The following is a 19,405-nucleotide window of genomic DNA, read 5'->3' as shown; positions in this document are numbered from 1 at the left end:
ATTTGCTCAGCTGGTCTGCTCCTAGTTTTCTGGGTCAGCCTTTTTCCCCATTGGTATGGATAGACTCTGCAATGCTGGGAATCTTCTCTCTTACAGTGGGTATAGAGGCTATAGATTCTGTCCCAGAGCTTGTCACATTGGGTCAGAGAGATTGGCATCCTCAGGCCCTCAAATGCGGGATTTTGATTCTTGCAGTCTCTGGAAAGAAAGGCCCTGGACTGGAGACAGTGCTTCCTGGAATTCATCCACAGAGGTGTCCACAGGTCTGCCTTGGCTACAGGCTGACTTGCTTCACAGCTAAGGATAGTTTCTTTCTTTCACCTTGGTTGAGGTTGGCACAGCAACCGACAGCTCTCAATCAAGCAACCGTCTTGTGATCCATCAGCTAGGAGGTAAGACAGCATAGTGATAATGAGTTCAAGAATTGGCATCATTCAGACCCGCATCCAAATCCTCACTTACCAGTTACTAGCTGTGTGTTCTGGAGCACAGAGCTCTGAGCCTCAATTTCTTCATCTGTTAAATGAGAATATCGAACTCAGTGTGGAGATGTTAGAGGATTAATTGAGAATGTATATCAAGGGCTATCGCAAAGCCTGACACGTAAGTGCTCAATGACTAGACATTGTTTTTAATGAAGAAATATTCCTAAAGGTAGCCTCAACTTTTCATTCATCATGTGTCAAAAGGGTCCCTGTATTTTCAGAAGAATCCCGTCCACAAATCACCATCAACAAGAGTCAAGATATTGTCTGCTTCGGGAGTATGCTTAGCATCCTGCATCCACCATTTATCAGGGGCTGAGTGCTTGCCCTAGCTCAGAGGAAGACCACACTCTCAGCAGTTCTCCATCAGCAGCGTCACAAGGGAGTCAGCACCTTGTAGACCACTATTTTATGGAATCCAAAGTGAGGCCACATTCAAGAAAGAGCACCCTTCTTTAGAGTGTACTTCCTTCAGTAGGAGTGAATTAGACACCCCATTAGGTCCCAATATTCCATTAGGAATATTTCTGCTCCTGGAAAGACTCCCTCACCTCTCCTTCCTCTCAACATTCACAGCATCACTATCTGCCTTGGGACTAACAGCAAAAACCTTATCACGCCCTTTATCCCTGTTCATCACAAGAAGTTCAGGACTTCATCGCTCATCTCCCCCTTCTTTAATTCCATCACCTTCTCTGGCCCATCTCCTATGCCTCACCATCTCTTGAAACTTTCGCTTTGTCTCTGGAAACATAAAGTCAATCACTATCAAAATGCCCTTTACTCAGATCTTCTTCTGTGGATGTTCTCTTCACTTGCTCTGATCTGCTCTTCTCTTCACAACTCCTCCGCAGTCCTCCACGTGGGGGTGTTTTCTGTCTTTTACATCCATCCTAACAAGGAGTCTGGAGGTCAGGAAGGTGTCCTACTTTGTTTTCACATCCCTTTCCATACCTACCTCTTTGTCCTGCATAAAAACACTCTGCTTTGAACCTCATGTAATCAGACTCTATCTCCCGTGAGCCCTCTTTGTGCAGTCATGTGCTGCCTCCTATCCCCTGTCTGCTCTCTCTCGTTTCTTGATTATTTTAGCTTCTCTTTAACTCTTCAGTGCTACTCCTGTTATAATTCCTTGTGATTTAATACACATTGATGATCTTTCCAATACCCTGGCTTCCCAGACTGATCCTATTAAAATATAAGTCAGATTGTGTCACTCCTTGTTCAGAATCCTCCAATGACTTCCCACTTAGTTCAAGGAGCCTGATCACACAGGGCCTTGCAAATCACAGCGAAGGCTCTGATTTTTGTTGTTATTGTTCCTTCCAACTGGCCACACTAACCTCCTTGCTATTCTTTGTGCACGCCATGAACACTCCCTGCCTTAGGGCTTTTGCACTTGCTGTTCCCTTTGCCTGGAGAGAAATCTGTATGGTTAAATCCCTCAATTTATTCAGATCTTGAATAAAAAGCCATCTTATTGAGCTTTTCTCTGACCATCCTTTCTAAAATGTCAACACCCCATTGAGATTTCATATCTGAGTCAGTCCTTATTTTTCCTTTTTGGCATTTATCATTATGTAATATGATATTTTTATTTATTCTCTTATTTATTGTTTATCTTCTGGTAACTCCTGCCTTCATGTTGTAAGCTTCAAGAGGGCAGGAGTTTTTGTCTGTTTCAAATCCTCAGTGCCTAGGGAAGTACCTGGTACTTGATAGTTAATAAATGTTTGATTACTATTGACAGAAGATCAGGCTCCTTGAATGAAATGGGAAGTCATTGGAGGATTTTGAGCAAGGAGGGCATGATCTGACTTACGTTTTAATAGGATCAGTCTGGGAAGCCAGGGTATTGTCACTGGCAAGATCCTTCTCCATTATACCCATTATTCATCCATTCATCAGTAGCCAGTTTAATTTAAGAATACAAATCCTCCAACTGGAATGGAACAGATCGTCTCCTATGGAACGCACACACACACACACACACACACACACCCCTCTTTTCTATTCATTCCAAAGCAAGAATCAAGTGGATGACTACCTCATGGCTTTTTCCAAATGCAGGCAGTCATAAGCTAGGTCTATATTCAAAACCAGCTTTACTGTATTCAATGTGAGCAAGCACAATCCTGGGCAATGCAGGCATAGTTTGGCACAATGAGATGATCAAGTGCTAAAGCCCATATACATTTATCAAGTGAGAGAAGCTTGGTTTGGGTCTTGTATGACTTCTCCAAGCAGCACTCCTGCTACTGTCTCAGGGTCCCCATCTTCTTCCGATGCTTCTCCCTCAGGACCCTCTGGAGCCCTATCTTGGCAGAGAACAGCATACAGTCAACTTGTGTCATGAACAGAGCTTAGTATAATAAAATTAAACATGAAAATTAAAAACTTAAAGCTTGTTTGGTGAAGACTTAAGGAGAAACCTCGGGTAGGGTTATTGTAGTTTTAAGTGGGAATCATGAAGGCTGACTCTTTGCCCAGGTTGTAGAGAAGATGACGAGAGAAAATTCATAGCCTCCGATTATCCATGTTCTTGATCACATTTCTAATCTAGGAAGGGAAGGGATAATGACCACTTGGATCAGTACTTCTGAAAGTCTGCCGACCTCTGGTTGGTACAATGCTACATAATAAGTATGCCCTACATACTAGTCAGGTGAAAGATGCAGGCAAAGCACAGACACTTATGGAAATAGAGACAGTTGAATGCAGTAACAGAAAGGTTTAAAATGACCAGTAACTCATCTTTATTGGTGAATTTAACATAATTTATTTTCTAATAATGCATTTAAGAGTTTTAGACATTATCTGGCCTAGTTCTACACTCTGTCAAGAACTTCAGTCCTCTTCTCCACTTTTCTCGTCTTTTTGCAAAAAACTGGAGGGGAAGCAGGGAGAAAGGAGGCCTCAGGAGGGAAGATGATTTAAAATTTTTGCTTTCAAGTCTGATTTATTGGTTTGTGTGTCTTGTATAGATAAGCTGGAGACATGAAAGCACACACAGAACACAAAGTATTATTTTGTCCCATAAAAATATTCTGGATTAATATTAGCAATTACAGTTGATTACTGGAGATTTATGTTGGTCACTCATCTGTTCTTAAGACAGGTAAGGAATGTAGAGACAAGGAATGAACAGCCTGTTCATTACATTTCTCTTTGTAAAACATCTTCGATCTTCTGTGATTGATTTATAGACCTTTTCTTTTAAGTGATGTGAAGTAGAACTAACATGAACTCTGTGTCAGTACACACAAATTGCCTTCACCATTAGCTAAAACTTCTATGAAATTTATCCTTAAGAAGTTTCTGGAAATAGCTTTGAAAAGTTTCTCAGAATTATATGAAGAACAGTTTTATAATGCAAATGGTTTTTATAATTGACAAAGATATTTACATTATTTTCAATAAAGTGTGTTTCAGCACCTTGACAAATTATTGTCTAATATTATACAAATATGGCATTAAGGAAGAAAGTGAAAAAATAAACATCATCAGCTTAACTATCAAAATCATCAATACTCATTTTAAATTAATGTGATTAAATACAATATGATGTGTGAACAGATTGTTCCCTTTGACTTGCTGCTTTAAATTTTAGACAGCTGACAATACTGCAGAGTTGTTTACTTGGGAAATTCACTGCATGTGATGTGTCTAACATAATATGAGCATTTTCTAAATGGAATATTCACAGTTGGGAATTAAATCTTGATGTAGGCAAATTACATTTTTAGGCCTATTGGCTTAATATGATGAAAATACAAACTTGTGATATTTCTAATGTTCCTTTATTTTAGAATGCATCTCTTAAAAATAAATTTCTACAGATTAGAAAGGGTTGAGTGAAGTGAGGAGAAATAGATGTATTGGGGGATTGAAAATCCAAGGTGACTTTTATAAAAAATTGAATTGCCCTACTTTGGTTCAAATACTACAGGTTTTGCACTTCCCAGACCTTGCTTTGCAGATGGCAACACAGAACAGTTCTGGTTCAGTTGGTCCCCTGCTGGAGTAAATTATGAGAGGTCTAGGCATGATTTAGTGAGTTGGAGCTGCTGCTTTGAGTTCTGAAAATGGTGAATGTAGTCAGGAAACATCAGAAATAATCACAAAAAATGACCCCATAAATCTTAAACACTTCACTGAAAAAAATTGTCCAGAAAATAATGCTTACTGCATATTAGTGTTTCATGTTGAGAAAGCAAAGATTTCTTGGGTTACTCGATTGAGCCAATTTCTTAAGCTCGACTGGCAAATAATCCATGGCCAATTGTACTTCGTCTAAAATTACAGACACTAGGATAACATGGATAAATGGGATGACATCCTTAATTATAGTTTTAGTATTTGATGATGATGGCCATAGTTGACTTTATAATAGTGATAGTTCTGGGGGAAAGGTGTTAGAATTTGAAAGAATTAGTACTAGAGAAATGTGCCTGACATTTTGTGTGAGCTGAGTGCTTAGATTTACAGCATGACCTTGTGTTAAAAAGCATCCCATACAGAGTTCACTGGCATGCACAGGGGTTAAAATAATTTTCTTGATTGATTTTCAAGTTAACCAACCTAGAGACCCTCATGTTCACAGTTATTTTTAAATGAACAATTTAGAATTAACAGAAAGTTCTTCTCTTCTATAATTTGTAATTTCTTAAAAAAGTCTAATAAGATGGTTTCCACAGAAGCTAACAACTTCAATTATTGCTTCCTCAAAAGCCTTTCCTGACTTACCTGCTAGGACTCTTTCCTTCATTATATATTTCATAATGTTACCACCCAAGGGGGCTGGTCTGCTTGCCATAAAACATGCCAATAGTCAGGAGGCAAGGTGGTAGGAGAGAAAGGATTTCTTTATTACAGGTTGCTAGCAAGAGGGAAGATGGCTGACTAATATCCAAAAGAACCATCTTACAGAACAAAGACTACAGGCCAGTTTTATATGAGGCTGGTCTTCAGGTGGGGGAGGTGGTTGGTCTCTAGGTGGGGAAGACATCTGATCCCAGTTCCTGTTAGTCCTTTGTTTTACTGGATAGGCATCGCATCAGGGAATGGAGCAACACCATACAGCCTGATCTTTCAGTTGTCACTGATGATGGCTATCAGATGCATAGACTCTCTGCCCAGGGGTCATCACATTCCTAAGGAACTCAAAAGAAGAAAGTTATCATCTTAAAGCAGCTGAGAGGGGCCAAAAAATCTACAGAGCATGTCTGGGCTAGTTAATCAGAGGTCATTCAAGCCACAATGTGGTTTCTTTTCTACAATATGGCTTCTCTTATGTCAACTTTATGTTGAGCCAGTATCGATAGTACCATGTCTATTCATACATTTTCTTATATGATTATTTTATCGATTTTTGTCTTATCTATTTGTGTGTGAGATGCATGAGGTCAGGGATCTTGACTGCTTTTGTTTGCTGTTGTATTTTTAGTGTCTTTATAGGACATACTCAATGAATATTTGTTGACTGAAAAAAATAAATGAATGAGTCTGGTCCATTGTCCTGAGGGCCCTTATAGACTACATGAATAGAGAGAACACATGAATTAAAATGACCCTGTAATGTTATGTTACAGGGTGACATAAACATGTGCACAGAGTACACTGGAGAAACAAAGGACCTCAAGTTCTGAGAAGGCTTATTTCAAGGAGAAATCAGGTGACAAAGGAAAATGGAATGACACTATCTCCTCTTCACTTAGCTGGTCATTTTAGTACATCATTTTGATGCAATGGTAGACACATTTTCCTTTTAATTATTAGGACTTTTTCATGTGCAAGTGACAGAAAATCTAGTTCAAGTTGGCTTTTCACGAAAGGGAATAGAATTCCATTATTGATAATGTGAATAGTTAGGTATTTGAACTGACCTTTCCTCTTAAATAAAAATGCCGTATTAAGTGAAAGCTATTCTAAAAAGTTTTGAACAGATGCTAAGGCAGTGAGAAATTGTAAGGCAAATAGTAAAGAAGGTGGGAACCCAGAGAGGTGAATTTATCATTAAAGCTTGTTTTTGTTTAAAGAACGTTTACCAAACCTTTTGTTGCTGTTGTTGTTTTGGCAGATTTTGGGGAACAGGCCCTAGAAGCTAAAGCACAGCTTTTCCCCAAGATGGGGCACCTAATGGGAGAACATCCCTCCATAAAGCTGGGACTCAAAAGGCCATTCTTCAGAGCAAGGGTGATCCAGAATTAAGTCTGCTCTAGAGCTCCACCCCCAGGGGCCTGGTGGAAAATTTGACTTTGTGCTGAGCAGAGCAGGGAGGTAAAAGGCCCTGAGAAGTTTGAACAATAGGTTGGCCCTCAGTGAATATTTAGCTTAAATTTGTATCACTTTGGTGGTCAGACAAGTAGTACAGAATTGGGAGAAGCAAATCCAAATCTTTGGATAAATGTACCTTTATTCTAGGTCCTGAAAGAATTTCAGTAAAAAACTTTCTAAGTTAAATGGTAAGCTCACAGAATAAAAAGCTTAGGGGGTGGGCAACTAAGCACAGAAGAAAACGAGGAGCTCTATCCCAATTTTGCTTCTCATTGTAGCAGACTCCAAGACAAAGATTTGAGGGCACGTAGTTTATCTGGGAAGTGAAGGTGACACTAGCTGGGAAGTGAAGATGTGATATAGGGCAGGCAGCCAGAAAAGCCCAAAGTGGGCGATTAGAACTTAAACTCATAAAGAAGCTAGGAAATAGTACAAAACACTCCTCAGAATAAACCCATCTGAGAGGTGAGGGAACTCTGGTTGCCATATGCCATTTCTGGTTGATCAATCATTGATTGATAGCTGCTCTGGGTGGGAGTTGATACTGTGAAGTCCTTGCACTTCTAGCCAGCCACACACAAGGGTAGCACATCTGCCATGGTTCTGGGGAAGAGAGCCGTCAGGTATGGAGTACAGAGTGCAGATGCTGGCAGGTGGGACTCTGCCAGAGCACACTGAAAGGTCCCAGGGATATGGGCAGGCACTGACAGCATCTGCTACAAGAGAAACAGCAGAAACAGATCCACAAAGACTAAAGATAATGGAATTATTACACATTGATTATACAGCAATCAAATAAAAAGACTAATCTGAAGAATCTAAGGATGGAGCAGGAAATTACAAAAAAGTGACAGAGAAGCTTTGTAAACAAACCAAGTAGAACTTCAGGAAATAAAAATTACAATAACCTAAGTTAAAAACTCAATGGTTGGTAAATTATACCTCAATAAATTTTATTAGAAAACCCCACCTCAGTGAATGGGCCTAATAGCAGATGAGATGCAGGTGAATAGAGCATTAGTGAATTGGAGGAAAGATAGGTGGAAAGAAATTATCCATAGTGCAACACAGACAAAAAGATGGAAAATGCACATAAGAACAACAGAGACTTACTATATATAGTGAAAAGGTCTAACATCCTGATCAGAGTTCCTTAAGGAGAGGAGAGAGGGAGTGAAGAAGAGGTGATATTTAAAGAGACAGAAGTTGATAGTTTTCTAGAACTGATGAAAGATTCCAATCCAAAGACCCAAATAACCCAAAGAATCCAAAGCAGGATAAGTAAAAAGAAACTCAGGTCTAGACACGCAGTGAACCTGCAGAGAACTGAAGACCAAGTCTTGAAAGCAGGCATAAAAAGGATTACTTCCAAGGAGTGGCAGGAGGCTGATAGCCGTCTTCTCAATGACAACAATGAAAGCCAGCATTCAACAGAATATGATCCTTAATAAGTTGAAAAATATATCTGCCAAAGAAAATGCTACACCTTGAAAAAATATCCTTCAAGAATGAAGGTGAAATAAAGATATCTTCAGACAAAATCCAGACAGTTCATTACTAGCAGGCCCTGACTAAAGAAAGTTTTGAAAGTCAGATGAAAGAAAAATTGATCCCATGTTGAGAGTTTGATGTGCAAGATGTAATTAAAAAGAAAAAAGTGGTAGATAGATTGGTATATTCAAATGAATATTGACTATATAAAACAATAATAATGTCTAATGGGGTAAAATTTAGAATCAAAGTACATGACAATAATAACATAAAAATGGAGATGGGGTTAAATGGAGTAGAAGTCTTCAAGGAAGGTGGGAGAAGGTGCAGATTAAACATTATACTATCATAAAACACGTTGTAATTTTTAGGTTACCACTACAAGAATGTAAACTGAAAGGAATATACACTAGTTGAAGAAAAAAATGGAGAAATAAAACATGATCAACTCAAAAGAAGGTAAGAAAAGAGGAACAAAAGAGATATAGGAAAGGCAGGACAAATAGAGTATATAAAAATGGTGAGAGTGTATCATGAACCAAGGTTTATAATTAACACAATTCTGTGCACCAGAAGTCCAAGAAAAGTGAAAAAGATAAAAATAAAATAGCAAAGCCAATCTAAAAAATTGGAAAGGAGGAAATAAAAAGGTTAAGGGTAGAAATTACTGAACTAGAAAACAAATACAATAGAGAACATAAAAAAATCCATAATTTCTTTCTATTTCATAACTGATCTTGCCAGAGTTATTTCCAAAGGATGAAAGCAAGTTCTTGAAAGAAAGTACTTAAAACGTTAATGAGAAAAAAGTATGAACAACTTTATGCCAATATCTTTGAAAATTTAGAAAAATGGAAACATTTCTGTTTCAAAATTAACTTACTAAAACAGACAAGTAGAAAACATGAATAGTCATATAATGATTAAAGGATCTGAAGTCATAATTAAAGCCAAAGAAAATTCCAAATCATATAGCTTCACCATTGAGTTCTATCTGCCATTCGAGAAGAAATAGTTTAAATCTAAAACTCTTTTAGAGATTTGGAAAAAGTGATACTGTCCCCAATTAACTTTATAATGTCAGAATACCCTTGCTGCCACCTATTAAGATGTGAAAAAAATTTCACTCTTGAAGAGAAATGCAATATCATGAACAAAAATATTAGTAAAGAGATTCAGAAATGTATAAAAAGATAAATACATAATGACAAGATTGAGTTTAAGCTGCTGTTGATTTAGTATTTTTATTAGACATATTTTTGCATTACTTCTTGGTCCTAGCTTTTACTCCAACCATTGTTAGGGAGGCCAGTACCACATAGGCTTTAAGCATCTTTGCATAGCTATATCCTGACAGCATTTCACCTCAGCCGTGGACACTTTCTCTTGCTTCATGCCTGATTTTTTTTTTTTTTTTTTTTTGCTGAGGAATATTCACCCTGAGCTAATGTCTGTTGCCAATCTTCCTCTTTTTGTATGTGGGCCACTGCCACAGCATGGCCGCTGACAAGTGGTGTAGGTCTGCACCCAGGAACTGAACCGGGGCTGCTGAACTTAACCACTACTCCACCAGGGCTGGCCTTCCTACCTGATTTTTTGACATCTCAACATGAGGTGCATATGGGAACCTACTGGCACTCAAGCATGAACAACATGAAAATGTACAGGAGTTATTTTGTACACCATTTTGACCAATGGGAAACTGATAGACAAATGTTTCCCCCTTTCACCCATTGTGTGGACAATTTTGAACTGCAAATTCATAAGGTTCCTCAGAATGTCCAATGTGATTGAGCATCAGTTACTCTTAAGGATGGCCAACTTGATAATACATCCTTGTATAAGCTTTTCCTCCTTCTCTATTTCATTCCTCTATCCCTCACTCCTACTTTCTGGCATTACTTCTCAAACTACCTGCACATATTTTGTTTTAGACTCTGCTTTTGGGGAGGATCAAATTGAGGAAACAGAATATTAATTTGCCACAGTAACAGATTAAAGGAGAAAAAATCATGGTAATATTCGTAGATTAGAAAAATACTTTCACAGAATTCAGCATCTGTCCATGATAAAAATTTTTAAAGACTTATGAATAGAAGAAAATTTCTTACCATGATTAACAAAGATATTTGGTGATGAAATAGTCAAAGGTTTCCCTTTGACTGATACTGTGGTTAGCTTTTTATTGCTCTTAATCTCATAGTCCAGTCAGGAAAAAACCCCCAACATTCTAAGTATTTCAATAGAAGGAATTAAATACAGGGAAATGATTATACAGGTGATGGAATTGTTGAGAAACCAAAGAGGGATGGTGGATCTTACCAGAGATTAGAAACAGCAGGAACTCCTTGGGTTGGAGGGACACAGAGAGGGGGAGTATTACCAGAGCCCAGAAGCTGGGGTCCTTGGATAGAGGATAAAACAGTGATGTCATGGGGACCGCAAAGGGAAGGGCTATGCCTGGAAGGAGCTTCAAACAAAGAAGAGACATAGCTGCTGCCAGACATTGCCCTAGAGTGGGTAACAAAGAAATTCCCTGGTTTCTCTTATCCTCGTACATTCTGATCTTTTTCCAATATCTCCTTTTGGTCACACTCAACTGAAAACCAGAGGATGAGAGAATCTGCTGATGTAATACATAAATTTCTTTCTCTTGGGGCGTAGAGCAAGGTGAAGGATGGACAATAGATCTGGAAGGCAAACAGAAACTGTGAAGTACAGAGGAGAAATAATTATCACCAAAGTCAGGCAAGTAGTTACCTCTGGGGGCTGGGAGAAGTATACAGGTACCTTCTGAGGTGCTGGCAATATTCTATTCAATCTTGCTTTGATTGGTGGTTACATTGGTGTTTGCTGTATAATTATCTTTAAACCTCACATATATTTTAGGTTCTTTGTTGTGTATGTGATATATCTGATAAAAAGTACAAAAAATGGGCTGGCCCAGTGGCATAGTGGTTAGGTTCTCATGCTCCACTTCGGTGGCCTGGGGTTTGCAGATTCAGATCCTGGGCGCAGACCTATATACCACTCATCAAGCCATGCTGTGGCAGCATCCCATACAAAACAGAGGAAGATTGCCACAGATGTTAGCTCAGTGACAGTCTTCCTCAAGTAAAAAGAGGAAGACTGGCAACAGATGTTAGCTCAGGAACAATTTTCCTCAGCAAAAAAAAAAAAAAAAAAAAATGCAAAAGTCTATAGATTCACATAACTGAAAAATTCACAGTTAGAACTAACTTTGTTTTTTATCCAGAGGTTCAAACGTTGCCAGCAAGGCTCTTCTCTGGCATCTCACCTCATACTCAGGGTGGCTGCAACAATCTTACCTTTCACCACACTGATTCTTTCTCTTTCTTTGCAAGAAACTTCAGTAAATATTTCATTGGCTCTTTCTACGGCACTTGCCCATTCCTGAGCCCATCGATGTGGCCAAAGGGAGAGAGAAATCACTCCCATGCAAATTTCATTAGCTGAGAGACTGGAGGACGGGTGAATCTTCCAAAGGAAATAGTTCCAGTAGATGGGGGCAATGGAGGAGGCACATCCCAAGTGATCATTCTGCTTCATTCAGTTCTTATCCACCCAGCTCCTCAGTGGATGGTCTCTCATGTCTGGTGTAACACCTACTAGGAACTGGAAAGAGACAGAAAATGAGTGAGATAGAAACTGAGCTCTCTATGGATTTGTGTTTCTGTTCTGAGTCCTGACAAGTTATCCTTAAGTAATACTTACTAGTTGATTTCAGGAAATATCAAATAATTGCTTAAGTCACAGGTAAGTTTAAGCTCTTTCCCCCTCCTTCACCCCAGCCACCTTAAGGGGTCACTACATCCGACTCTGAAAGGGATGAGATATAAGCTAACTCAGAGCGAGGCTCACTGCATAAATAACATTAGCTATTTTGTGTAGCATAGATAGCATAGACCCTACATTTGGTTTACTGCATATGTGAATAACAATTTCAGATATTTTAAACACCCTTACTTAATCATTTCTTTTGAATGAAAAAGGCATATGTGTCTTTTATGTCTATATCTTAACATTTATTGACTAACCTTTGCTTTGAAACATAATATTTAATAAACTTAACTGTAAATTTAATTGCTGAATACATTTAATTAACCTCATAGGTTTGGTGAACACAGAAAGACACTGCTCAGATTCCACTTCAAGGAAGGATTCACTGCCCCAGCTGCTGGGAATGCTATTAGCAGACTGTATTCAGCTGTCAGCCCCTTCAGAGAGCCATCCTTCTCAAGATCATGCCTTTCTGGGGTGGTGTGATGGTTAAATGTATATGTCAACTTGGCTAAACCATTATAATCAGATATTTGGTCAAGCTTCATTCTAGATGTTTCTGTGAAGGTATTTTTTAGACGAGATTAGCATTTAAATAAGTAGACTTTGAGTATCAAAGCAGATTGTCTTCCCTCAGGTGGGGAGGTCTAACTCAATCATTTGAATGACTTGATAGAAAAAGGCTGACCTCCGGAGAAGAGAGCATTCTGCCAGCAAACAGCCTTTGGATTTGAACCGCAATTCTTTCTTGGGTCTCCATCCTGCAGTCTACCCTGCAGACTTCGACTTACCAGGCCCCCACAGTTGCATGAGCCAATTCCTTAAAATCAATCAATCAATCTCTCTCTCTGCCTCCTGTTGGTTCTATTTCTGTGGAGAACTCTGACTATATAGGTGCTCTACATTCAACGACTAATCAAGGTGGGAAAATAAAGTTTCAACGATTTTAACCCAACATGAGAAAACTCTGTTGGGTCTGTCCTGCTTCTGAGCTCCTTCCAGAACTCTAGTTGGCTGAGGCTGTCAGGCTTGTGTTGTAGCTTGACTTCTTCTGCCCATTCCAGCTTCCTTCCCCTTCCTTCTACCTGTGTTGATTCCAAGGGTATTCCGTAATAAACATACTGAATACTAAACTCCATCAGAGTCTGCTTCTTGGACAACCTTGCTTACAACAAAAGGAAAGTGGAATGTATAAGAAAATGTAATAATTCCCATTCTCCCTGGAAAACATATTCCAAATTCTAGGATGAGGATGTTAGAGACAAAACAATTGAGGTCTGGGCTGAAAAGCAAGTCAACTCTGAAGGGAGTTCTCTAGTTTAGAAGTAGAAAGGAAAGGGATGGGAAAACTTATTATCAAGGTGCTAATCTTTTTCATTGGAGTAGAAGACTGTGTTCTCACTAGCCAGATACCTCTGAGGTTTAAAGAAAGAGAATGACTTGGACAGAGAGTTAGAGAGAAAGAAACACAGAGAAGCATTGAACTATCCCAGTGAGATACCAAAACACCTCTGTGTTAGCAGGTGGGATGAGGGGTGTCTTAAGTATTTAGGGAAGAAAATGAGAAATACTAAGTATACTTATGTCCTCCTCCCCCCTCCTTTCCCTGCTCTCCCTCCTTCTCTGATACACTGGGAATTGATTATAGTTATATGTTCATACTCTAGTGCATTACCTTTTGTTACCTATGGCCTGTGCTTTTAAAGGTTAAGCTTTCTTTGTCCTGTGATTACACCACTAACTCTAGTCAATTATTCAGAAGATAAGCTTAAAGTCAGGGCAATTTCGTTTACCTTATGTGGTGGTGTTTGAGTCCTCACCCAGCCTTCAGACTCCGCTAAATGTTGACATATTTATTTCTTTTACAAAGCTCAGGTTTCTCTTTTGGATTTTCTTGATCAATTGTTTATTTCTGTGGATGTATTTCTCTTTGTCCATGTCATGCAGAACTGAAATATAATAGAGCAAGATAATTTGATCGTTTGATGCAATAGGGTCACCATCTAAGAATTGAACTTAGGTTGTGTTTCTTGCTGCTGTAGACTCAGAAAGAAGGAATGAAAGCTTTTCCTAGCTCCCCGTTCCTAGGAGGATATCCAAGTCTTCATTCCCCAGCCCTATCTTTCCCCTTCCTCTCAACCCACCCGCAACAATGGTAAGGAGAGCCCAGATCTTAGGGACAATTTTTTTGGACTTGATTTCTCTTTAAAAGAGGCATTGATATTTAGATCAGGGATAAAATTCAGAAGGGTATTATCTTCAGTGTATGGGAGTTGTGCTTTTGACTGGAAATAAGGGAACTTTCTGGCATGATGGAAATGTTCTGTATTTTGATCTGGGTGATAGCTACATGAGAGCATGTGGATGTAAATGTCATTGAGCTATATACAGAAGATTTGTGCACTTTATGTAAATTCTCTCTCTCTATATATACATATATACATGTGTGTATATATTTAGAGAGAGATGCACTAGATGACAATGTCACTCTTCCCAAAATAGCTACAAGCCTGACTATCCAGAGGCTGGAACTTAGACTTATCTCCTTCCCACTAGTCCACCCTTATGGACATTTACTCTATAAAAGAATGTCAGAGGACGCACCTTAGAAGTTACAATCATCAGAAAATATTTGTCTGGTAACAAAGTTAAAAGGAAGATTATTATCAATCCTTCAATATGTGGAAAAAGGAGGAAACAAAAATCGAGTAGCGTTTCTCTCCTTCCTTCTTTCCAGGTTTTCTTCCTACAGTCTGATACTTCCATTGTCAGCTGGTTATGTGAAGAGACAGACATTGTTCTTAGCGTCTAGGAAAGACAAGTCAAAAATCAATCCAACAAACTGATTGGAACTCTGCTCTGTTTTGTCTTTGAATTTGTTCCAAGGAGATTTCCATTTTTTCTATTCTGTGGCATGGGGCCATTTAGAACAGCTAGTCCACCTTCATATTCATCAGTGACTTTTGGCTTTTCACTGATACTGTGGCCAGTCCCTCTGGTCAGCTGCTATTCATAGTGGCTCCACTGGCCAATTTCTTGGACATCCCTAAGTTGTTTTATTTTTATTTTTGCTGAGTTAGTAAGCTTTCTCAAACTAGCCCAAGCCTTTCTGGGGCCTTTTTGAATGACACCAGTACTGGACTCTACTTCCTTGGCCCTAGCAGGAGTGGTTATGAGTGCAGTTTACTAAAACTTACCTGGGATGCATGACTTTGGCATTTAGAAATCTTCCATTTTGTGTGTCAAGAATAGAAAGAAGTTACAGATAAGAAGTGGATAATCCCAGAAGAGGGCTTTGTTGGACAGCTTAACAGGTAGCATGCTGTGGGAATCAGATTCTGAGACTGATATTTTGTGCAGAAGGTTTTTTGGGCAATGCTCTTGCACTTGTGAAGGAGGAAGCAGGATTTTCAGAGGGAGAAGTTGGACTGTAACGCAGTTGCAACACCAGTCTCAATCAATAACACAAGGAGCCCTGCAGCTTAGATGGCCTTTCGGAGAAGTTCCCAACAATGACAAAGAGACTAGGCCTTTGTACCCCTGCATGGATCAGTTGGGGAGGGAGCATAATCTTGGTTGAAGCTGATGCCTTCAGCTGAGGGCAATTCCCCAAGCAGGACACAATTGTGAGTCTAGAGTAGCAGATGCATTTGTTTCCAGTGGGGCTGAGGTAGTAGAGCTGTTTGCAGTAGTCATTTATGATCCTTTGTGTTTCTGTGGTATCTGTTGTGGCTTCTCTTTCATTTCTGATTTTATTTATTTGAGCCTTCTCTTTTTCTTCTTGGAGAATCTAGCTAAAGGTTTGTCACTTTTATCTTTTTAAAGAACCAATTCTTAGTTTTATTGACTTTTTATACTGTCTTTTGAATCTCTATTTCACTGATTTCTGCTCTGATTTTTATTATGTCATTCCTTTTATTGACTTTGGGCTTTGTTATTCTTTTTCTTATTCCTTTAGGTGTAATGTTAGATTGTTTATTTGCGATTTTTCTTGTTTTTTGAGGTAGGCTTGTATTGCTATAACCTTCCTTCTTAGTACTGCTTTTGCTTAACCCCATAGATTTTGGTATGTTGTATTTTCATTTTCATTTGACTCCATGTATTTTTTGATTTCTCCTTTGATTTCTTTGACTCAATACTTGTTCAGTAGCATGTTGTTTAATATCCCCATTTTTGTGATTTTTCCAGTTTTCTTCTTATATTTGATTTCTGGATTCATACCATTGTGGTTAGAAAAAAATACTTGATATAATTTCAATCTTTTTAAACTGATTTAGGCATTTTGTGTCCCAACATATGGTCTATCGTTAAGACTGTTCCATGAGCACTTGATAAAAATATGTATTCTGCTGGTTTTGGATGGAATGTGCGGTATATGTCTACTAAGTCCATGTGGTCTAATGTGTCATTAAAGGTCAATGTTTCCTTGTTGACTTTCTGTCTGGATAATCTATCCATTGATGTAACTGGGCATTAAAGTACCCTATCATTATTGTATTGCTATCAATTTCTCACTTTAGGTCTGTTAATAGTGGCTTTATATATTTTGGTGCATATATATATTAATAAATGTTGCATCTTCTTGATGGATTGTTCCCATTATCATTATACAATGTCTATCTTCGTCTCTTGTGATCTTTTTCAGCTTGAAGTCTATTTTGGCATAAGTATGATTACATCCACTTCCTTTGGCTACCATTTGCTTGGAGTATCATCTTCCACTCCTTCACTTGGAGCCTATGTTTGTCTATAGAGCTGAGATGAGTCTCCTGAAGGCAGCATAGAGTTGGGTCTTGCTTTTTAATCCATCCAGCCACTCTGTGCCTTTTGATTGGTGAGTTTAGTCCATTTACATTTCAGGTGATTATTGATATATGAGGACCTTCTTCTGCCATTTTATCTTTTTTTTTCTGTTTGTTCTATATATCATTGTTCCTTTTCCCTTGTGTTTCTGTCTGCTATCTTTTGGTTTCTTATGTCTGCCATCATTAGTTTGTTGTCTTTCTGTGATGACTTTCTGTTTCCTCTTTTTTTATATTTCATGTCTCTGCTCTAGAATTTGTTTTTTGGTTACCATGAGGTTGTATACAACATTTCATAGGTAAAATAGTTCATTTTCCTGTTAGTAGTATATTATCTTCATTTGCCTATGCAGGTTCCATCCTTTTCCTCCTCCCCTTTTATGTCTTTGTTGTCACAAATTATCACTTTTTGTGTTGTGAGCTCATTACCATATTGAATCAGCTTTAGTTACTTTTAATGCTTTTTCCCCCTTTAATCTTTATGCTATAATTAAGTGTTTAGCACTCTATTCTGTAATAGCTTTGCAAGTTTATGGTTCTATTTACCACCTTACTCAAAGTTCTGTGTGCTTTTGCCTTTATGTATCTTTAGAAAAGCTCTTTTCAACATTTCTTGTAAGGAAAGTCTAGTGGTGGAGAACTCCCTCAGCTTTTGTTTGTCTGGAAAAACTTTTATTTCTCCTTCCTATTTGAGGGACAACTTTGCTGGACAGAGTATTCTTGGCTGGAAGTTTTAATCTTTCAATATTTTGAATATGTCATTTCACTCTGTCCTTTATTTAGTTTCTGCTGAGAAATCTGCTGGTAGCCAAATGGGTGTTTCTTTGTAGATTATTGCCTTTTTTCCCCTGGCTACCTTTACATTTCTTTCTTTGTCATTGACTTTTGACAGTTTTAATATAATGTGTCTTGGAGAAAGTCTTTTTGCATTGAGATAATTAGGTGTTATTTTAGTTTCATGAACTTGTATATCCAGTTTCTTACGTAGGTTTGGGAAGTTCTCAGCTATTATTTCTTTAAATAAGCTTTCTGTTCCCTTCTTCCTCTCTTCTCCTTCTGGGATACCCATTATCCTTATATTGCTTTTTCTAATGGAATAAGATATTTCTTTTAGAGTGTCTTCATTTTTAAAAAAACTTAGTTTACCTGAATCATTTCTAGATTTCTATCCTCAAGCTCACTAATTCTCTCTTCCATATGGTCTGCTCTATTTCCAGTAATTCCTCTCTTGTATTCTTCATCTTATTTATTGAATTCTTCAGCTCCAGAATTTCTGTTTGTTTTTTTTCTAGAGTTTCAATCTGTTTGGTAAAGTACTCCTTCTATTCATTAATTTTATTCCTGAGCTCATTGAACTATCTTTCTGAGTTTTCTTGCAGCTCGTTGAGTTTCTTCAACATGATAGCTATTTTGAATTCTCTATCAGTTAGATCATAATCTTCCATGAATTCAATTTTGATGTTTGGAGAATTGTCATTTTCTTTTCATGATGCCCCATTACTTTAATTTTTCACGGTTCTTGATGAGTTGTTCCTCTGATGGCACATTTGTGGTGGTGAAAAATTTCTTGCTTGGGTAGGACTTTGTTTACTTTGATTCTGAGCTGCCCCAGGTTATCTTTGAGAGCCAGTGCTTTCCACCCTTTACTGCCTTTGGCAGAGGTGTCATCAGTGCCCTCATTGTTGCTGCTTGTGCCTCTGAGGTTGCTGGTGCCTTGCTGCTGCTGGTGTTACTGTGGTCACAGGTGTTGCTACCATAATTACCAGGCTGGCAAGTGCCTCTACTGCTTCCAAGGTTGCCTGGGCTCCACCACTACAGTGGGGGAAGGGGAGGGGTGGAGTAGGAATTGGGGTTGTGGGTGCCTCCACTACCTCTGGGGTTGCCAGGTTCGCAGGCACTGCTGCTGCAGGTGGGAGGGCCAGGGTTGTATGTGCTGCTGTAGTTGGGGGATCCAGGGTTGTGGGCTCCACCACCACTGCTGCTGCCTTTGGCCATGGAAACTTTTGTGGCTAGGAGGCCAAAATTGTATGTGCCACCTCTGCTACTGCTACCAGGTTTTCTTGGGGTGCTGGCATCACTGCTGACAGGGGCACTGGGTTCAAAGCTGTTGCCACTGGGAGGACTGGGGTCATGGGCACAGCCACCACTGCTGTGGAGGGTGGGGGAAGTACCTGGTCGCAGGTCCTACCACTGTTCCTGGAGTCTCAGGTCATGAGTACTGCTGCCGCTACCACTAGGTGCACTGGGGCCTTGGATCTAGCCCCTGTTGCAGGGAGGGCCAGGGTTGCAAGGGCCATGGCTGCTGCTGGGGGCAGGTGGTGGTGGTGCTTGGTTGCAAGTGCTGCTGGGGCTCCTGGAGCCTCCAACTGCAGGTGCCACTGCAGTTCCTGGAGCCTCTGGTCTTGGACACTGCTGCAGTTCCTGGAACCTCAGGTTGCAGGTGCTACTACTACTGCTGGGGGAAACAGAGTCTTGGATGCAGACCCCACTGCTGGGAGGGCTGGGGTCACTGGCACCACTTCTGGGGGAGGCAGGGCTGGGTCACGGGTG

This window comes from Equus caballus, chromosome 1, assembly GCF_041296265.1.
Source record: "Equus caballus isolate H_3958 breed thoroughbred chromosome 1, TB-T2T, whole genome shotgun sequence".
Classification (NCBI taxonomy): Eukaryota; Metazoa; Chordata; class Mammalia; order Perissodactyla; family Equidae; genus Equus; species Equus caballus.
Note: the sequence above shows the minus strand (reverse complement) of the source record.